The sequence below is a fragment of the Cherax quadricarinatus genome, chromosome 61 (assembly GCF_038502225.1).
Source record: "Cherax quadricarinatus isolate ZL_2023a chromosome 61, ASM3850222v1, whole genome shotgun sequence".
NCBI lineage: Eukaryota > Metazoa > Arthropoda > Malacostraca > Decapoda > Parastacidae > Cherax > Cherax quadricarinatus.
In genome coordinates, this window is record NC_091352.1 from 2,789,643 (window position 1) to 2,809,403 (window position 19,761).

A 19,761-nucleotide genomic window follows, 5' to 3' on the forward strand; every position below is an offset into this window, starting at 1 on the left:
CCATAATGTATATGTACATAAATAACCTATGATAATCCAATAGTTAAACAACATATTCACCTTTTGATTTATAGGCGACTGTTTGATTGAAGCTTGTAACAAAGTGGTCAGAGCGTTATAGTGATGGCAGCAGCTACCTGGAGATGTGAAGGAACCTGAGTGAGGGAGACGTAATGGAGACTGAGTGAGAGAAACTTGCAGGAACCTGAGTGAGGGAGATGAACACACGTCCTCCTCAGCAAAGGTTGTAAACATTAGTTCGTATGTGTGAACTTTTGACTACCTCATCATTTTACTTCGATCGGATCAATAACAACAACCTAAATTAAAAAAACAAATTATTCACTTTCAAATAACATCTGTCATTTAAATTATCCACGGTAGTAATATTTAACAACAGTGGAAATTTAGATAAATGTGGAAGTAGAAGTCAAGAATAACGAAGAAACACGGCCTAGCCGTCTCACAAGTCAACATAAAATCTCACAATATTAATACGTCACAAACAAGCTAAGGATGTGTCTTAAACATGTACCACTCTTTTAAATAACTCTCTATGGCGACTTTTACAAACTAGGACGATACCTATCAACAAATCACATTCCTAAAACACCATAGTACATGTAACCATCCTTTGTTTAACTAGTGAGCTAGTTAAATAATAATAATAATATCTTTATTTACTACAAGTACATGCACAAGGTATACAGACCATAGCTGACATCAATGACGTACTATTATATAGAAAGTCGCTTGTTATGCTGAGCATTTCCCACAAATTAGGTCAGTCCTGTCCCAGTATACGACCCACACCAGTCGACTAACATCCAGGTACCTATTTTAAACTGATGGGTGAACAGGGACAATTGATGGGTGAACAGGGACAACTGATGGGTGAACAGGAACAACCGATGGGTGAACAGGGACAACTGATGGGTGAACAGGGACAATTGATGGGTGAACAGGGACAACTGATGGGTGAACAGGGACAACTGATGGATGAACAGGAACCGATGGGTGAACAGGGACAACTGATGGGTGAACAGGGACAATTGATGGGTGAACAGGGACAACTGATGGGTGAACAGGGACAACTGATGGGTGAACAGGAACAACCGATGGGTGAACAGGGACAACTGATGGGTGAACAGGGACAACTGATGGGTGAACAGGGACAACTGATGGGTGAACAGGAACAACCGATGGGTGAACAGGGACAACTGATGGGTGAACAGGGACAACTGATGGGTGAACAGGAACAACCGATGGGTGAACAGGGACAACTGATGGGTGAACAGGGACAACTGTTGGGTGAACAGGAACAACCGATGGGTGAACAGGGACAACTGATGGGTGACCCGGTGGTCTGGTGGCTAAAGCTCCCGCTTCACACACGGAAGGCCCGGGTTCGATTCCCGGCGGGTGGAAATTCCGACACGTTTCCTTACACCTATTGTCCTGTTGACCTAGCAGCAAATAGGTACCTGGGTGTTAGTCGACTGGTGTGGGTCGCATCCTCGGGGACAAGATTAAGGACCCCAATGGAAATAAGTTAGACAGTCCTCGATGACGCACTGACTTTCTTGGGTTATCCTGGGTGGCTAACCCTCCGGGGTTAAAAATCTGAACAAAATCTTATCTTATCTTATCTTAACAGGGACAACTGATGGGTGAACAGGGACAACTGATGGGTGAACAGGGACAACTGATGGGTGAACAGAGGATGGTTTAACTAGTGAGCTAGTTACACAGCTGATGGTTTAACTAGCGAGCTAGTTAAACAGAGGATGGTTTAACCAGTGGAAGTTTACCTGGAGAGGGTTTCGGGGGTCAACGCCCCCGCGGCCCGGTCTGAGACCAGGCCTCATGGTGGATCAGGATCTGATCAACCAGGCTGTTACTGCTGGCCGCACGCAAACTGACGTACGAACCACAGCCCGGTTGGTCAGGTACTGACTTTAGGTGCTTGTCCAGTGCCAGCTTGAAGACAGCCAGGGGTCTATTGGTAATCCCCCTTATGTATGCTGGGAGGCAGTTGAACAGTCTTGGGCCCCTGACACTTATTGTATTGTCTCTTAACGTGCTAGTGACACCCCTGCTTTTCATTGGGGGGATGTTGCATCGTCTGCCAAGTCTTTTGCTTTCGTAGTGAGTGATTTTCGTGTGCAAGTTCGGTACTAGTCCCTCTAGGATTTTCCAGGTGTATATAATCATGTATCTCTCCCTCCTGCGTTCCAGGGAATACAGGTTTAGGAACCTCAAGCGCTCCCAGTAATTGAGGTGTTTTATCTCCGTTATGTGCGCCGTGAAAGTTCTCTGTACATTTTCTAGGTCAGCAATTTCACCTGCCTTGAAAGGTGATGTTAGTGTGCAGCAATATTCCAGCCTAGATAAAAACATGTGCTGGTTATTTGTGTATAGTTGAGTTACTTAGCTGTTTTAACTTTTAATAATAATAATAATAATAATAATAATAATAATAATAATAATAATAATAATATTTTTATTTACTACAAGTACATGTACAAGGTATACAGACCATAGCTGACATCAGTGACATACCACTATACAGAAAGCCCCTTGTCATGCTGAGCATTTCCCGCAAATTAGGTCAGTTTTGTCCCAGGATGCTGGTTTAGCGCTCCTTTTTGATTATAATAATAATGTCCCAGGATGCGACCCACACCAGTCAACTAACACCCAGATACCAATTTTATACTGATGGGTGAACAGGGACAACAGGTGTCTTATGGAAATACGTCCTAATGTTTTCCAGCCTTACCGAAGATTCGAACTCCGGACCTCAGTGTGTGAGCTGAGTGCGCTAGCTCACACATAAGTCACTCACTGACTTTGTTTTTGGAGTTATCTTAGATAATCTACACATATGCTGCTATGTATGATAATTTATATAAGTATTTATGTGTACCTATACCCGAATAAACTTTCTTTGTTAGACATGAAAAAGCCTGATGTACAGACGCCACACTGTAAGTTTCCATTATTGCTTTTATCTCTATCAACTACAACCTAAATGTAAGCTATGGGTCATATATAGAAATAAATGTGTACAATAATATCAGTGTTGTACCTGTAAACTGAAAACTACTATACATTATAAAAATGATAGCAGACACTGTGGGATTTTATTTATACCCTTGAATTTACAGGCTAAGAGATGTTATCTTCCCTCAGATCATAAAAAAGTCCAACGTCAGGATGGCAAACACAATGTTGAACCATAACTACAACCATAACAAAGTGGTAATATTTTGATTTGTCGGGTTATCCTAGGTTAAGTCATCACTACTTGTCACTACTGTATATATTAATAAAACAATATATTTTCATGTTTATGTAGGACTAATGTTATCTGTCAAATGGTTAATGTGGTTTGAAGCCTATCGACTACACTATGATCATTAGGGTTGCATGTGCCATATTCACCATCAGATAGTAATACTTTATTTAATCTCTAAAATGGGGATTAAACTCTCAGCTGACAGAAATACATCTCTAGATGTACTCCCTTATTTGTGACTGCAGGGGTCGAATCACAGCTCCTGACCCCGCCTCTTCGCTGCTATACAATGTATGTCAAATGTCTTATGTGTCTTATTTACATTGTTAAATGAAATATTAACACTAATGTTTAATGTAAATATTATAGAAAATTATATATCTTTTAATTTGTAAAAATATTTGTAAATTTAAGCTAAATAAAATGATCAATAACTAGTTATATTTTCAGGAGGATAAGGGTTCTTGGTCCAAGGAACTGGAAATGCCCTTCCCTTCCCTTCCTTATATAAAACCTGATTACCTCTCATTCACATATGCTGCTATGTATGATCATTTATGTAACTTTATTTATGTGTACCTGTACCTGAATAAACTTACTAATTATTCATCCAAAATATAATCCTAAACGTATTTACAAAAGTAAGTCATTAAATACTGTCAGTTTTATATAACAGCGAGAAGAAACATAGAAAACGTGGCACCTGTTCGGATGCTGATAATTTAAGCTAAACATGATTGAACTATTTATCCAAAAATATAATCATATTGTTTTTTACCATAGTTGATCATGAAAGATTATTCACTTTCTATAACTGTTATGAGAAATAAAGAAAACGTGAGGCACCTGCTTGGATGCTGGTAACAGGTTTCTCGTAAAGGCAAATGTAGTTCTATTTCAGGCTCCCGGTCGGAGGTTTGCCGGCTATCACCTTGAACCTCTCACAGTGAGGGGAGCAGGAGAGAGAGGGCAGGTTCACACAGTGTAAGTGGCATCAGTGATACGTCTGTGAGGTTCACAAGTTGGCCAGTGGTTCCTGTGAGACGTAGGCAACCACAAGGTCCTGGTCGCCGTGGTAGCCCTCTTGGAATATTACTTGATGCTCACGAGTGCCACTTAGTCATCTCCTACAGTGAAATATCACCTAGTAACGGTAGGGAACTGCAGTGCGTGGCATCTTAGAAGATAGGTTCTTGACTTACAACATTCCCAAGCTGAACTGACCCGAGTGGATGCAAACCTTGCAGAAACTTGTGTGGAAAACTCCTCCCACATCTTGGTAAAACAATCAGGAGAATTCTTGAAGCTTACATCACTGCGAGCTTTTAGTGCACTAACATTGTTGTGGGGCTTAGAAGTGTAAGTTATGTCCTCTTGACTTAACCTAGAAAGATGCCTTACGTAATGTTGTAGCTGGCCAGTAGACACAAGATGTAGGTGTGCATTTAATAGATTTCGAGATAATTTTCGGGGGCACTTTTTTAATTTTGTTTGTGAAGTGTCGCGCGCATATGTCGGTACAAAGCTTACAGTTATAATAAAAACTATATATCCAAGCATAATATATATTGAATGTATAGTACGGGAAGGAATACAAGAGTGGATCATTACCATATTGTCTGGCTCCAGCTGGTGTACTGTCGCAATAGCGGTGAAAAAGACGCAGGCTGCATGTGAAGCTTTTATTGAAGTAATAGTTAGCTATGTGTAGAAATTTATCATGCTTGGTAAAGTTTACACAGAGCGAAACGTTATCTCAATTAAAGCTTGCCTCATAACCTATTTTTTTCCCCACACTGGTGCTTTACTATAACGTAAGAGTAAGTGCTGGAGTTAAATGAAATATTTTTGGAAGGGGTAATACGGAGGCATGCGTCAAAGCACGTATATCTTACAACTTTTTATATTTTATCAAACTCACCTAAAACTAATAATTTACTTATTATCCAGATAAGCCTATGTGGCTAAAGCTCCCGCTTCACACACGGAGGGCCCGGGTTCGATTCCCGGCGGGTGGAAACATTTCGACACGTTTCCTTACACCTGTTGTCCTGTTCACCTAGCAGCAAATAGGTACCTGGGTGTTAGTCGACTGGTGTGGGTCGCATCCTGGGGGACAAGATTAAGGACCCCAATGGAAATAAGTTAGACAGTCCTCGATGACGCACTGACTTTCTTGGGTTATCCTGGGTGGCTAACCCCCCGGGGTTAAAAATCCGAACGAAATCTTATCTTATCTATCTTAACAGGCTGCCAAATATATACTCACATTCACGAGGCAATAATTCACACACTAAGCGTCTTTCAGCCTGTAATAAGCTATTCACTACTGCAATTCAGTTTTAAAAAAATATATATTTCCTGTTGTTACTGACTATCCCAGCATTGATTTTTTTTATCTCGGTTAAACATTTATAAGAGGAAATTCTTGTTGCTATATTGTTTCCTTGTACATACAGTAGACTGTCAGACTGCATGAAATTTATCACCCAAGAGGAACTACAGTGGGTTGTCGCCAGGCTGGATGAGTTTCATTTTTCAAGAGAAACTACAGTGGTTTTGTCGTGTTTAAATTAGAAATTACAACCGTTTACAAAGACTATATCCTGAGTCTGGTGCCACAGCAGACTGCCAGAGAAGTTTTGTGGTGGTATATACCTTGTCCGTTCTAACAACCTTCTTTCTTGACACGGCTAAATTAACTGTCTTAAAGGTTGAGCGTCTGCTTAAAATCGAAAGACCTTGGGTTCAATCCCTAAGCGAGGGGAAACAAATAGTCTCTTTGCACCTGGTACTCTTCACTTAGCAGTAAATAGATACCTATGACCTAGTAGGCTGTTCTGAGCCACCTCCAGGAAACAAGACATGAAGGACTCCACTACAATTAAGCCACATTGCTGGGGTTACCCTGAGTTACTGACCCTCTCGGGTTACTGGTCAGATGGAAATCTTCATTTCAAACCCAAGCCTATTTAAGTTATACATATTCTCCCCACAATACGATCCACAGCAGTTGAGTAACACTCATTAGTGGTTCTGATCAGACACAACAGGTGTAAGAATTGCCTGAATGTCTCGCCCATGCCGGTAATAGAACCCAGGTCCTTTCTATTGTGAGCCAAGGGCTCGAGGACTGAGCTATACTTTCATTATAATAGATATGATGAAGCAAGGAGAGCCCCTGGAGCAGTGCCAAGCCTGTTAATTTCTTTGGCATTCCATATATAAACGTGTGAGCAGCCGGGAGGCGACCAGTTCTAGGCTGGCGGCCGCCACGTTCGTAAGGATATGTTACATGATTTTTCAAGCAGAACTTTACTTTAGAATTGCTTATATGTATTAAAATTAAGAGGTTTTCAAGAGGAAGTATACGAATTTAATGCTGTCGTGAATACAATACTACTAGTATTAGAGAAAGCGTCAGCCATATAACTATTGAAGTATGAGACCAATTTATTTTTGTCAATACATTCAGTGGCGGACCTACATTTTTGGGGCCCTGAAGCTTGAACTGTTAGGGGATCCCCTTCACAACCCCTCATACGCAAGATTTTTAAGCAATGTGGATCAAAGTGGCTTCTGGAGCCACTCCGGGATCAGGGTCCCTGAAGCTTAAAGCTTTATTAGTTTCATAGATCCGTCCCTGAATACATCCACATGCAATACTCACAGCGAAGTATATGTCTCGGTGTTTATACACGGAGAGTTTACTTTGATGTCTATTTAAGGTATTAAAAGTATCTGGCCTGGTGGTGAACAGATGACACGCCTATCTACTACACCATCATATAGCATATAGGCATTAAACCCAATTTACCAGCCTATCAGTAAAATAAATACCTGTCAGTTAGATGTTATCAGAATAGCCAAGTTCGTTTTTAGTTATATAATTCTGCACTCAGTGAGCATTAGGCTGACGCTGTTTGTAACACGACTTTTCCATTAACAACTGCACACTCAAACCAACACTAGTACACTTATTGTAACACTTGCACACTTTTTCTAACACTTTCACACTTATTAAAATGCTTGCACACTTATTCTGACACTTACACACTTATTCTAACATAATTCTTGGTGTTACTATGGAGGTGGCAGCACATTAAATCTCAATAAAGAGTTGCCATATCAATCAAAACAGTATTATAAGATCTCTGAATGTTTCATTATTCTCATTAACAGTATCGTAAATATATTTCATTACTCTCAGCTCACGTATTTCTGCAATGTCAGTCACTTATTAAAAATTAAAAGAAACTAAATAATAATTTAATTTCAACCTCTCCATCTCTCTCCCTCCAAGTCTTACAAAATCTCCAATGGAACCCCAAGAAGCTCTCACAGAACCACTTTGAAACCCCGGGATTAGAAGATAAGCTGAACAGGTCCCACTACGACCCGTGTAACAATTTATTTTTCTTAAAAATACCTCACTATCCTTCCCTGTTTCAACAGATTTGTTAAGTTAATTAACAGTTCTTTATCTTTCTTTTATTTCTTCTGGCGGTTGTGACACAGATTCTTGAGGTCAACAGCTTCCTGATATCAGGTATATCGTTGACATTGTGAGTACATACAAACACGAGATACCCCAACACACAGGCACGAGATACCCCAACATATAGGCACGAGATACCCCAACACACAGGCACGAGATACCCCAACATATAGGCACGAGACACCCCGACACACAGGTACGAAACCCCAACATATAGGCACGAGATACCCCGACATACAGGCACGATACCCCAACACACAGGCACGAGATATCCCAACATACAAGCACGAGACATCCCAACACATAAGCACGAGACATCCCAACATACAAGCACGAGACATCCCAACATACAAGCACGAGACATCCCAACACACAAGCACGAGACATCTCAACATACAAGCACGAGACATCCCAACATACAAGCACGAGACATCCCAACATACAAGCACGAGACATCCCAACATACAAGCACGAGACATCCCAACATACAAGCACGAGACATCCCAACATACAAGCACGAGACATCCCAACATACAAGCACGAGACATCCCAACATACAAGCACGAGACATCCCAACATACAAGCACGAGACATCCCAACATACAAGCACGAGACATCCCAACATACAAGCACGAGACATCCCAACACACAAGCACGAGACATCTCAACATACAAGCACGAGACATCCCAACATACAAGCACGAGACATCCCAACATACAAGCACGAGACATCCCAACATACAAGCACGAGACATCCCAACATACAAGCACGAGACATCCCAACATACAAGCACGAGACATCCCAACATACAAGCACGAGACATCCCAACATACAAGCACGAGACATCCCAACATACAAGCACGAGACATCCCAACATACAAGCACGAGACATCCCAACATACAAGCACGAGACATCCCAACATACAGACAAAGAGCTCCTAACATAATATTGGTTATTAGCCCAATACATCCCAAAATAGCTAGTGTGGATTATTATTCTTACTGGGGTCGTTCCCCAGGATTCTACCCACAGTAGTCAACTAACACCCAGGTACCTACATACTACTAGGTGAACAATGGTAGCAGGTGTAAGGGAAGTTCTCCATAGGTCTCACCCAGCACGGTAATCGAACCCAGGTTTCTCTGGTTATAAGCGGAACGCTGTGACCCCTGAACTACAAGGGGTATCCTGGGCAGCTTCCTTCATTAGTAACAGGTGAGGCAGGAACGTGCCGCCACCGGCATACCAATAGCAAACATTACTACTGTGTGTTCGTTGATCTTTGGAACACCTGGTGTGTTTTTAATGTCTGGATTACCTAACACTCACACTCTACGAATCTACTCCCTGTACTTCTACACTAGTGCTACTACTACTACTACGTCTACCACATTATTATTATTATTACTATTATTATTATTATTATTATTATTATTATTATTATTATTATTATTATTATTATTATTATTATTATGGAATGCAGAAGCGCTAGACTCGATGGGGTTATATAGCTTCCGAGACAATATAGGTAATCAGGTTTGAGCCGAGGAAGAGGAGGGTAGCAGCAATTCTTTGAATCAAGCGACCTTGAAGCTAGTCATATCTGCACAATCTTCCGAAGGCTCCAGCAGACAAACTGGTGTAGTCTGTCTGCAACAGGGAGGCTGCCTGTATGTTGGACTGGTGTAGTCTGCAACAGGGAGACTGGAGTAGACTACAACAGAGAGACTGCTATAAACTAGTGTAGTCTGTCTGAAGCAGGGAGACTGCGTCAGACTGCAGCTGACATCTCGGGTGAGCGTCCACACTCTGGATTATGCTGAGACATTGATAAATAAGTGTCCTGCAGTAAGGCTCAGCTGTTTATCTTCTACCCAATCAAATTCCTCTAGAATCAACTCCAGGAGGACTGAAAGCACAACCTTCCCCGCCACTATGTTATATCTGCATAAATATGCGAAAAATGGTCATTCAAAGTACACTGGAAGCTTACCAACAAGGATGACTTGATGCACTTTATTCACATCACAACACAAGGAAACTACGAGTGGTCATTGAGCTTTTCCATACAGGGTCGGCAGCTCTGGGGAGTGTTGCTTCATACAACAAGTCTTTGTTAAGTTGCGACCCACAGTATCAACGACTGCAAAAACTCAATGCACATAAAAGGCCCTAAAATCTGGAATTCATTACCTGTAAATATAAAAGAAACACTACCTGTTTATAAATTCAAGTCTCTTCTCAAAGATCACTTACTCACTCAAAACCAAATAAATACTGAATAACTGAACCTTATAAATTGTATATCCTATATGTTACTCACAATTATATCACACAAATGTTAAACCTAGGACCCAATCTAACTTTATTATTTTTTTAAATACACTACCTAACAGAATACTCCATTCGACTGAATGTACAGTAATGCAAGCAACCATATGACCTGTCTTTGTAATACTCATTTGTGCTTTATAGTTATCTGTTTACAATAATGTATTATCACTGATTTCATCATTGCTTAGTTAATCTTAAGTTAATTTTAAGCCAGCCCGTAATGCTATGCATATAAGTGGCTTTGGCATGCTGCTCTTACCTGTATTTTTTGTACCTCTGTTTGTATGCTTAAATTACTAAATAAATAAATAAATAAATAAATAAATGTTTGTCAGGAAACAGGGCAGTAACGACCACTGATGACGTGCAAAACAGATCGTAGTCACCCATCAGGCTGACGCATCCCTTGTTGGATATATAGGTCTGTCAAACAGGAAAGTGGCGAATAATATGTCTAACTCTTTTCTTAAATGTAGTCTGAGAGTGGCTACTGCTACTGGTACTACAAGTGTAGTCTGAGAGTGGCTACTGCAACTGGTACTACAAGTGTAGTCTGAGAGTGGCTACTACTACCGGTACTACAAATGTAGTCTGAGAGTGGCTACTACTACCGGTACTACAAATGTAGTCTGAGAGTGGCTACTACTACCGGTACTACAAATGTAGTCTGAGAGTGGCTACTACTACCAGTACTACAAATGTAGTCTGAGAGTGGCTACTACTACCGGTACTACAAATGTAGTCTGAGAGTGACTACTACTACCGGTACTACAAATGTAGTCTGAGAGTGGCTACTACTACCGGTACTACAAATGTAGTCTGAGTGGCTACTACTACCAGTACTACAAATGTAGTCTGAGAATGGCTACTACTACCGGTACTACAAATGTAGTCTGAGAGTGGCTACTACTACCAGTACTACAAATGTAGTCTGAGAGTGGCTACTACTACCAGTACTACAAATGTAGTCTGAGAGTGGCTACTACTACCAGTACTACAAATGTAGTCTGAGTGGCTACTACTACCAGTACTACAAATGTAGTCTGAGAGTGGCTACTACTACCAGTACTACAAATGTAGTCTGAGAGTGGCTACTACTACCAGTACTACAAATGTAGTCTGAGTGGCTACTACTACCAGTACTACAAATGTAGTCTGAGAGTGGCTACTACTACCAGTACTACAAATGTAGTCTGAGAGTGGCTACTACTACCAGTACTACAAATGTAGTCTGAGAGTGGCTACTACTACCGGTACTACAAATGTAGTCTGAGTGGCTACTACTACCACTACTACAAATGTAGTCTGAGAGTGGCTACTACTACCAGTACTACAAATGTAGTCTGAGAGTGGCTACTACTACCGGTACTACAAATGTAGTCTGAGTGGCTACTACTACCGGTACTACAAATGTAGTCTGAGAGTGGCTACTACTACCAGTACTACAAATGTAGTCTGAGAGTGGCTACTACTACCGGTACTACAAATGTAGTCTGAGAGTGGCTACTATTACCAGTACTACAAATGTAGTCTGAGAGTGGCTACTACTACCAGTACTACAAATGTAGTCTGAGAGTGGCTACTACTACCGGTACTACAAATGTAGTCTGAGAGTGGCTACTACTACCAGTACTACAAATGTAGTCTGAGTGGCTACTACTACCAGTGCTACAAATGTAGTCTGAGAGTGGCTACTACTACCAGTACTACAAATGTAGTCTGAGAGTGGCTACTACTACCGGTACTACAAATGTAGTCTGAGAGTGGCTACTACTACCGGTACTACAAATGTAGTCTGAGAGTGGCTACTACTACCAGTACTACAAATGTAGTCTGAGAGTGGCTACTACTACCAGTACTACAAATGTAGTCTGAGAGTGGCTACTACTACCAGTACTACAAATGTAGTCTGAGAGTGGCTACTACTACCAGTACTACAAATGTAGTCTGAGAATGGCTACTACTACCGGTACTACAAATGTAGTCTGAGAGTGGCTACTACTACCAGTACTACAAATGTAGTCTGAGAGTGGCTACTACTACCAGTACTACAAATGTAGTCTGAGAGTGGCTACTACTACCAGTACTACAAATGTAATCTGAGAGTGGCTACTACTACCAGTACTACAAATGTAGTCTGAGAGTGGCTACTACTACCAGTACTACAAATGTAGTCTGAGAATGGCTACTACTACCGGTACTTCAAATGTAGTCTGAGAGTGGCTACTACTACCAGTACTACAAATGTAGTCTGAGAGTGGCTACTACTACCAGTACTACAAATGTAGTCTGAGAGTGGCTACTACTACCAGTACTACAAATGTAATCTGAGAGTGGCTACTACTACCAGTACTACAAATGTAGTCTGAGAGTGGCTACTACTACCGGTACTACAAATGTAGTCTGAGTGGCTACTACTACCACTACTACAAATGTAGTCTGAGAGTGGCTACTACTACCAGTACTACAAATGTAGTCTGAGAGTGGCTACTACTACCAGTACTACAAATGTAGTCTGAGAGTGGCTACTACTACCGGTACTACAAATGTAGTCTGAGAGTGGCTACTACTACCAGTACTACAAATGTAGTCTGAGAGTGGCTACTACTACCAGTACTACAAATGTAGTCTGAGAGTGGCTACTGCTACTGGTACTACAAGTGTAGTCTGAGAGTGGCTACTACTACCGGTACTACAAATGTAGTCTGAGAGTGGCTACTACTACCGGTACTACAAATGTAGTCTGTAGATGAATGGTTCAGAGAACCGACATGTTGATAAATTAGACACATGTGCCACTCTTGGGTATCTTTATTGAGGAAACGTTTCGCCACACAGTGGCTTCATCAGTCCATACAAAGGAGAATCTTGAAGAACAGGAGGAGAATGAGGTAATCAGTCCCTCAACCTTGAGTCGATGTGGTCAGTCCATCAATCTTCAATAGAATACGGCATACGTGCTGAGAAGGAGCTTATAAACCGTTGGCAGGAGAGGTGCAGAAGTCATAGGTCGTGTAACATTTGTTCAATGTTGAAGTAGGTCGTGCCCAAGAATTAGGCAAGCGAAGAATTCCCAAGTATTAAGATCCCAAGAAGTTGCAGTGTCTGACAGGTTTGTAGATGAATGGTTCAGAGAACCGACATGTTGATAAATTAGACACATGTGCCACTCTTGGCACTCTCAGACTACATTTGTAGTACTGGATACCCAAGAGTGGCACATGTGTCTAATTTATCAACATGTCGGTTCTCTGAACCATTCATCTACAAACCTGTCAGACACTGCAACTTCTTGGGATCTTAATACTTGGGAATTCTTCGCTTGCCTAATTCTTGGGCACGACCTACTTCAACATTGAACAAATGTTACACGACCTATGACTTCTGCACCTCTCCTGCCAACGGTTTATAAGCTCCTTCTCAGCACGTATGCCGTATTCTATTGAAGATTGATGGACTGACCACATCGACTCAAGGTTGAGGGACTGATTACCTCATTCTCCTCCTGTTCTTCAAGATTCTCCTTTGTATGGACTGATGAAGCCACTGTGTGGCGAAAGGTTTCCTCAATAAAGATACCCAAGAGTGGCACATGTGTCTAATTTATCAAATGTAATCTGAGAGTGGCTACTACTACCAGTACTACAAATGTAGTCTGAGAGTGGCTACTACTACCAGTACTACAAATGTAGTCTGAGAGTGGCTACTACTACCAGTACTACAAATGTAGTCTGAGAGTGGCTACTATTACCAGTACTACAAATGTAGTCTGAGAATGGCTACTACTACCAGTACTACAAATGTAGTCTGAGAGTGGCTACTATTACCAGCACTATAAATGTAGTCTGAGAGTGGCTACTATTACCAGCACTATAAATAATTCCTATTTTTAAAACAGGGGACAAGTCGTTACCGTCAAATTACCGCCCAATAAGCCTGACCTCAATTGTAGGCAAATTACTAGAGTCAATTATAGCTCAGATTATAAGAAGCCATCTCGATAAGCATAGCTTGATTAATGATACTCAGCATGGATTCACAAGAGGCCGGTCTTGTCTAACTAATTTATTAACTTTCTTCAGTAAAGCTTTTGAGGCTGTTGACCACGATAATGACCACGATAAAGAATTTGATATTATTTACTTAGATTTTAGTAAGGCATTTGATAGAGTTCCGCACCAAAGACTGTTGAAGAAAGTAGCAGCTCATGGCATTGGGGGAAAGGTGCTCTCGTGGATCGAATCATGGCTCACAGACAGGAAGCAAAGAGTGTCCATAAATGGGGTTAAATCCGAGTGGGGATCAGTAACAAGTGGCGTTCCACAGGGATTAGTCTTGGGCCCGTTGTTGTTTATAATATATATCAATGATCTTGATGAAGGAATTATACTAGTGATATGAGCAAATTCGCCGATGACACGAAGATAGGTAGGATAATTGATTCAAACGTAGAACATAAGAACATAAGAACATAAGAAAGGAGGAACACTGCAGCAGGCCTGTTGGCCCATACTAGGCAGGTCCTTCACAATTCATCCCACTAACAAACATTTGAACATTAAAATGGTATAAAATACCGACAGGTTGTTAGGTAAGACACATATGCAACAGTTAGGTATCTTTATTATGAAACGTTTCGCCTACACAGTAGGCTTCTTCAGTCAAGTACAGAAAAGTTGATAGAAGCAGAAGATACTTGAAGACGATGTAATCAGTCCATCACCCTTAAAGTTTTGAGGTGGTCAGTCCCTCAGTCTGGAGAAGAGCATTGTTCCATAGTGTGAAACAATATGGAGAAGAAGTGACAGGATGGAGCTTTTATATAGCGCCAAGAGGTGAGACGTAGGCCACTAGGAGAGGTAAGAACTCAGATGTTGAAAGGTCAGGTCCCTCTCAAATCCAGCCCCTCTCACTAGTGGAAGTAGTCGAAGTTGATTGCAGGTCTGTACCAAGATACCCTTGTGTTGCAGTGTCTGACAGAATGAACATTAAAATGGTATAAAATACCGACAGGTTGTTAGGTAAGACACATATGCAACAGTTAGGTATCTTTATTATGAAACGTTTCGCCTACACAGTAGGCTTCTTCAGTCAAGTACAGAAAATTAAAATGGTATAACTTGAGGCGGTCGTCCTGGACAGCATTGTCTCCAGCATGAAATAATACGGAAGAAGTGAGCTGCGACGGAAGTTTTGTTAAGGCCACAAGCAGGTGAAGACAAGAACTCGATGTTGAGAGGTCCTCTCAAATAGCCCCGAGTTGCCGAAGTTGATTGCATTCGTAATACATACCTTCGTAAGCTGCAGCGTTCGACAGACAACATTAAATGGCATAAAATGTCGACAGGTTGTGCCAGGCAAGACACATATGCAATGTTGTAAGTAGCCCAGTTGTGAACGCTTTCGCCCACACAGTAAAAGCCAGCAACAGAGGTTACAGAGCTATTGAAGACGACGGGAACAGTCCATCACTCTTGCGCTTGGAGGCGGTCAGTTCCTCAGTTCAGAAGAAAAAGCATTGAACCTTAATATGGAAGAAGTTAGCTTATATAGCAAAGCCACAGGTGAGACGTCCTCGATGTGCCGAGTGTCCCACCAGCCCCTTCCAATGGAAAGCTGCTTCTAGTTGATTGCAGGTCTGCAGCCACATACTTTCTGTGTTGCAGTGCTCGACAGATTAACACAGTCGCAGATAAACATTGTGTTAGTAAGACACATATAAATAAAGTTGTGTATCTCATTGTGAAACGTTTCGCCTGTTATTACCAATAAGTACAGAGAAGCAAGAAGATACTTGAAGACGATGTAATCAGTTCATCACTCCAAGTGAGGTGGAAGTCGGTCTTCAAGCCTGAGCAGTTATTGTTCACAGCATGAACACATGGGAAGAAGTGAACAGGATGGGAGGCGCCAACGTTAGTGACGAGGTCTCAGATGGAGATGTCCCTCTCAACTGTGCCCTCACCAGTGAAGCGCGAGTTGGGATTGCAGTCTGTACTGGGATACTTCAAAGGTAGCAACCGACAGACAAACATTAAAATTTGTGTGTCAATGACAGTTGTGTTGACACACATGCAAATGTGCCAGCAGTCTATTGCAAGCCTTCGCTCACACAGTAGAGTGAGAGGGGCTGGATTTGAGAGGGACCTGACCTCTCAACATCTGAGTTCTTACCTCTCCTAGTGGCCTACGTCTCACCTCTTGGCGCTATAAAAAGCTCCATCCTGTCACTTCTTCTCCATATTGTTTCATACTATGGAACAATGCTCTTCTCCAGACTGAGGGACTGACCACCTCAAAACTTTAAGGGTGATGGACTGATTACATCGTCTTCAAGTATCTTCTGCTTCTATCAACTTTTCTGTACTTGACTGAAGAAGCCTACTGTGTAGGCGAAACGTTTCATAATAAAGATACCTAACTGTTGCATATGTGTCTTACCTAACAACCTGTCGGTATTTTATACCATTTTAATGTTCAATCTGTCAGACACTGCAACACAAGGGTATCTTGGTACAGACCTGCAATCAACTTCGACAACTTCCACTAGTGAGAGGGGCTGGATTTGAGAGGGACCTGACCTCTCAACATCTGAGTTCTTACCTCTCCTAGTGGCCTACGTCTCACCTCTTGGCGCTATAAAAAGCTCCATCCTGTCACTTCTTCTCCATATTGTTTCATACTATGGAACAATGCTCTTCTCCAGACTGAGGGACTGACCACCTCAAAACTTTAAGGGTGATGGACTGATTACATCGTCTTCAAGTATCTTCTGCTTCTATCAACTTTTCTGTACTTGACTGAAGAAGCCTACTGTGTAGGCGAAACGTTTCATAATAAAGATACCTAACTGTTGCATATGTGTCTTACCTAACAACCTGTCGGTATTTTATACCATTTTAATGTTCAATCTGTCAGACACTGCAACACAAGGGTATCTTGGTACAGACCTGCAATCAACTTCGACAACTTCCACTAGTGAGAGGGGCTGGATTTGAGAGGGACCTGACCTCTCAACATCTGAGTTCTTACCTCTCCTAGTGGCCTACGTCTCACCTCTTGGCGCTATAAAAAGCTCCATCCTGTCACTTCTTCTCCATATTGTTTCATACTATGGAACAATGCTCTTCTCCAGACTGAGGGACTGACCACCTCAAAACTTTAAGGGTGATGGACTGATTACATCGTCTTCAAGTATCTTCTGCTTCTATCAACTTTTCTGTACTTGACTGAAGAAGCCTACTGTGTAGGCGAAACGTTTCATAATAAAGATACCTAACTGTTGCATATGTGTCTTACCTAACAACCTGTCGGTATTTTATACCATTTTATTGTTCAATCTGTCAGACACTGCAACACAAGGGTATCTTGGTACAGACCTGCAATCAACTTCGACAACTTCCACTAGTGAGAGGGGCTGGATTTGAGAGGGACCTGACCTCTCAACATCTGAGTTCTTACCTCACCTAGTGGCCTACGTCTCACCTCTTGGCGCTATAAAAGCTCCATCCTGTCACTTCTTCTCCATATTGTTTCATACTATGGAACAATGCTCTTCTCCAGACTGAGGGACTGACCACCTCAAAACTTTAAGGGTGATGGACTGATTACATCGTCTTCAAGTATCTTCTGCTTCTATCAACTTTTCTGTACTTGACTGAAGAAGCCTACTGTGTAGGCGAAACGTTTCATAATAAAGATACCTAACTGTTGCATATGTGTCTTACCTAACAACCTGTCGGTATTTTATACCATTTTAATGTTCAATCTGTCAGACACTGCAACACAAGGGTATCTTGGTACAGACCTGCAATCAACTTCGACAACTTCCACTAGTGAGAGGGGCTGGATTTGAGAGGGACCTGACCTCTCAACATCTGAGTTCTTACCTCTCCTAGTGGCCTACGTCTCACCTCTTGGCGCTATAAAAAGCTCCATCCTGTCACTTCTTCTCCATATTGTTTCATACTATGGAACAATGCTCTTCTCCAGACTGAGGGACTGACCACCTCAAAACTTTAAGGGTGATGGACTGATTACATCGTCTTCAAGTATCTTCTGCTTCTATCAACTTTTCTGTACTTGACTGAAGAAGCCTACTGTGTAGGCGAAACGTTTCATAATAAAGATACCTAACTGTTGCATATGTGTCTTACCTAACAACCTGTCGGTATTTTATACCATTTTAATGTTCAATCTGTCAGACACTGCAACACAAGGGTATCTTGGTACAGACCTGCAATCAACTTCGACAACTTCCACTAGTGAGAGGGGCTGGATTTGAGAGGGACCTGACCTCTCAACATCTGAGTTCTTACCTCTCCTAGTGGCCTACGTCTCACCTCTTGGCGCTATAAAAAGCTCCATCCTGTCACTTCTTCTCCATATTGTTTCATACTATGGAACAATGCTCTTCTCCAGACTGAGGGACTGACCACCTCAAAACTTTAAGGGTGATGGACTGATTACATCGTCTTCAAGTATCTTCTGCTTCTATCAACTTTTCTGTACTTGACTGAAGAAGCCTACTGTGTAGGCGAAACGTTTCATAATAAAGATACCTAACTGTTGCATATGTGTCTTACCTAACAACCTGTCGGTATTTTATACCATTTTAATGTTCAATCTGTCAGACACTGCAACACAAGGGTATCTTGGTACAGACCTGCAATCAACTTCGACAACTTCCACTAGTGAGAGGGGCTGGATTTGAGAGGGACCTGACCTCTCAACATCTGAGTTCTTACCTCTCCTAGTGGCCTACGTCTCACCTCTTGGCGCTATAAAAAGCTCCATCCTGTCACTTCTTCTCCATATTGTTTCATACTATGGAACAATGCTCTTCTCCAGACTGAGGGACTGACCACCTCAAAACTTTAAGGGTGATGGACTGATTACATCGTCTTCAAGTATCTTCTGCTTCTATCAACTTTTCTGTACTTGACTGAAGAAGCCTACTGTGTAGGCGAAACGTTTCATAATAAAGATACCTAACTGTTGCATATGTGTCTTACCTAACAACCTGTCGGTATTTTATACCATTTTAATGTTCAATCTGTCAGACACTGCAACACAAGGGTATCTTGGTACAGACCTGCAATCAACTTCGACAACTTCCACTAGTGAGAGGGGCTGGATTTGAGAGGGACTTGACCTCTCAACATCTGAGTTCTTACCTCTCCTAGTGGCCTACGTCTCACCTCTTGGCGCTATAAAAAGCTCCATCCTGTCACTTCTTCTCCATATTGTTTCATACTATGGAACAATGCTCTTCTCCAGACTGAGGGACTGACCACCTCAAAACTTTAAGGGTGATGGACTGATTACATCGTCTTCAAGTATCTTCTGCTTCTATCAACTTTTCTGTACTTGACTGAAGAAGCCTACTGTGTAGGCGAAACGTTTCGTAATAAAGATACCTAACTGTTGCATATGTGTCTTACCTAACAAGTACAGAAAAGTTGATAGAAGCAGAAGATACTTGAAGACGATGTAATCAGTCCATCACCCTTAAAGTTTTGAGGTGGTCAGTCCCTCAGTCTGGAGAAGAGCATTGTTCCATAGTGTGAAACAATATGGAGAAGAAGTGACAGGATGGAGCTTTTATATAGCGCCAAGAGGTGAGA

At 41.7% G+C, this 19,761-nt stretch overlaps 1 protein-coding gene across 1 annotated transcript in view; it reads left to right on the plus strand.

The window, feature by feature from the left end:
• The first annotated feature begins 4,147 nt into the window (after positions 1-4,147).
• Positions 4,148-19,761, plus strand: part of Axs (Abnormal X segregation) — a 145,977-nt gene continuing 130,363 nt past the window's right edge. Inside the window, exon 1 of the mRNA XM_070098058.1 lies at positions 4,148-4,285. The gene's annotated coding sequence lies outside the window, so the exon portion shown is untranslated. The remainder of the gene's footprint in view (positions 4,286-19,761) is intronic.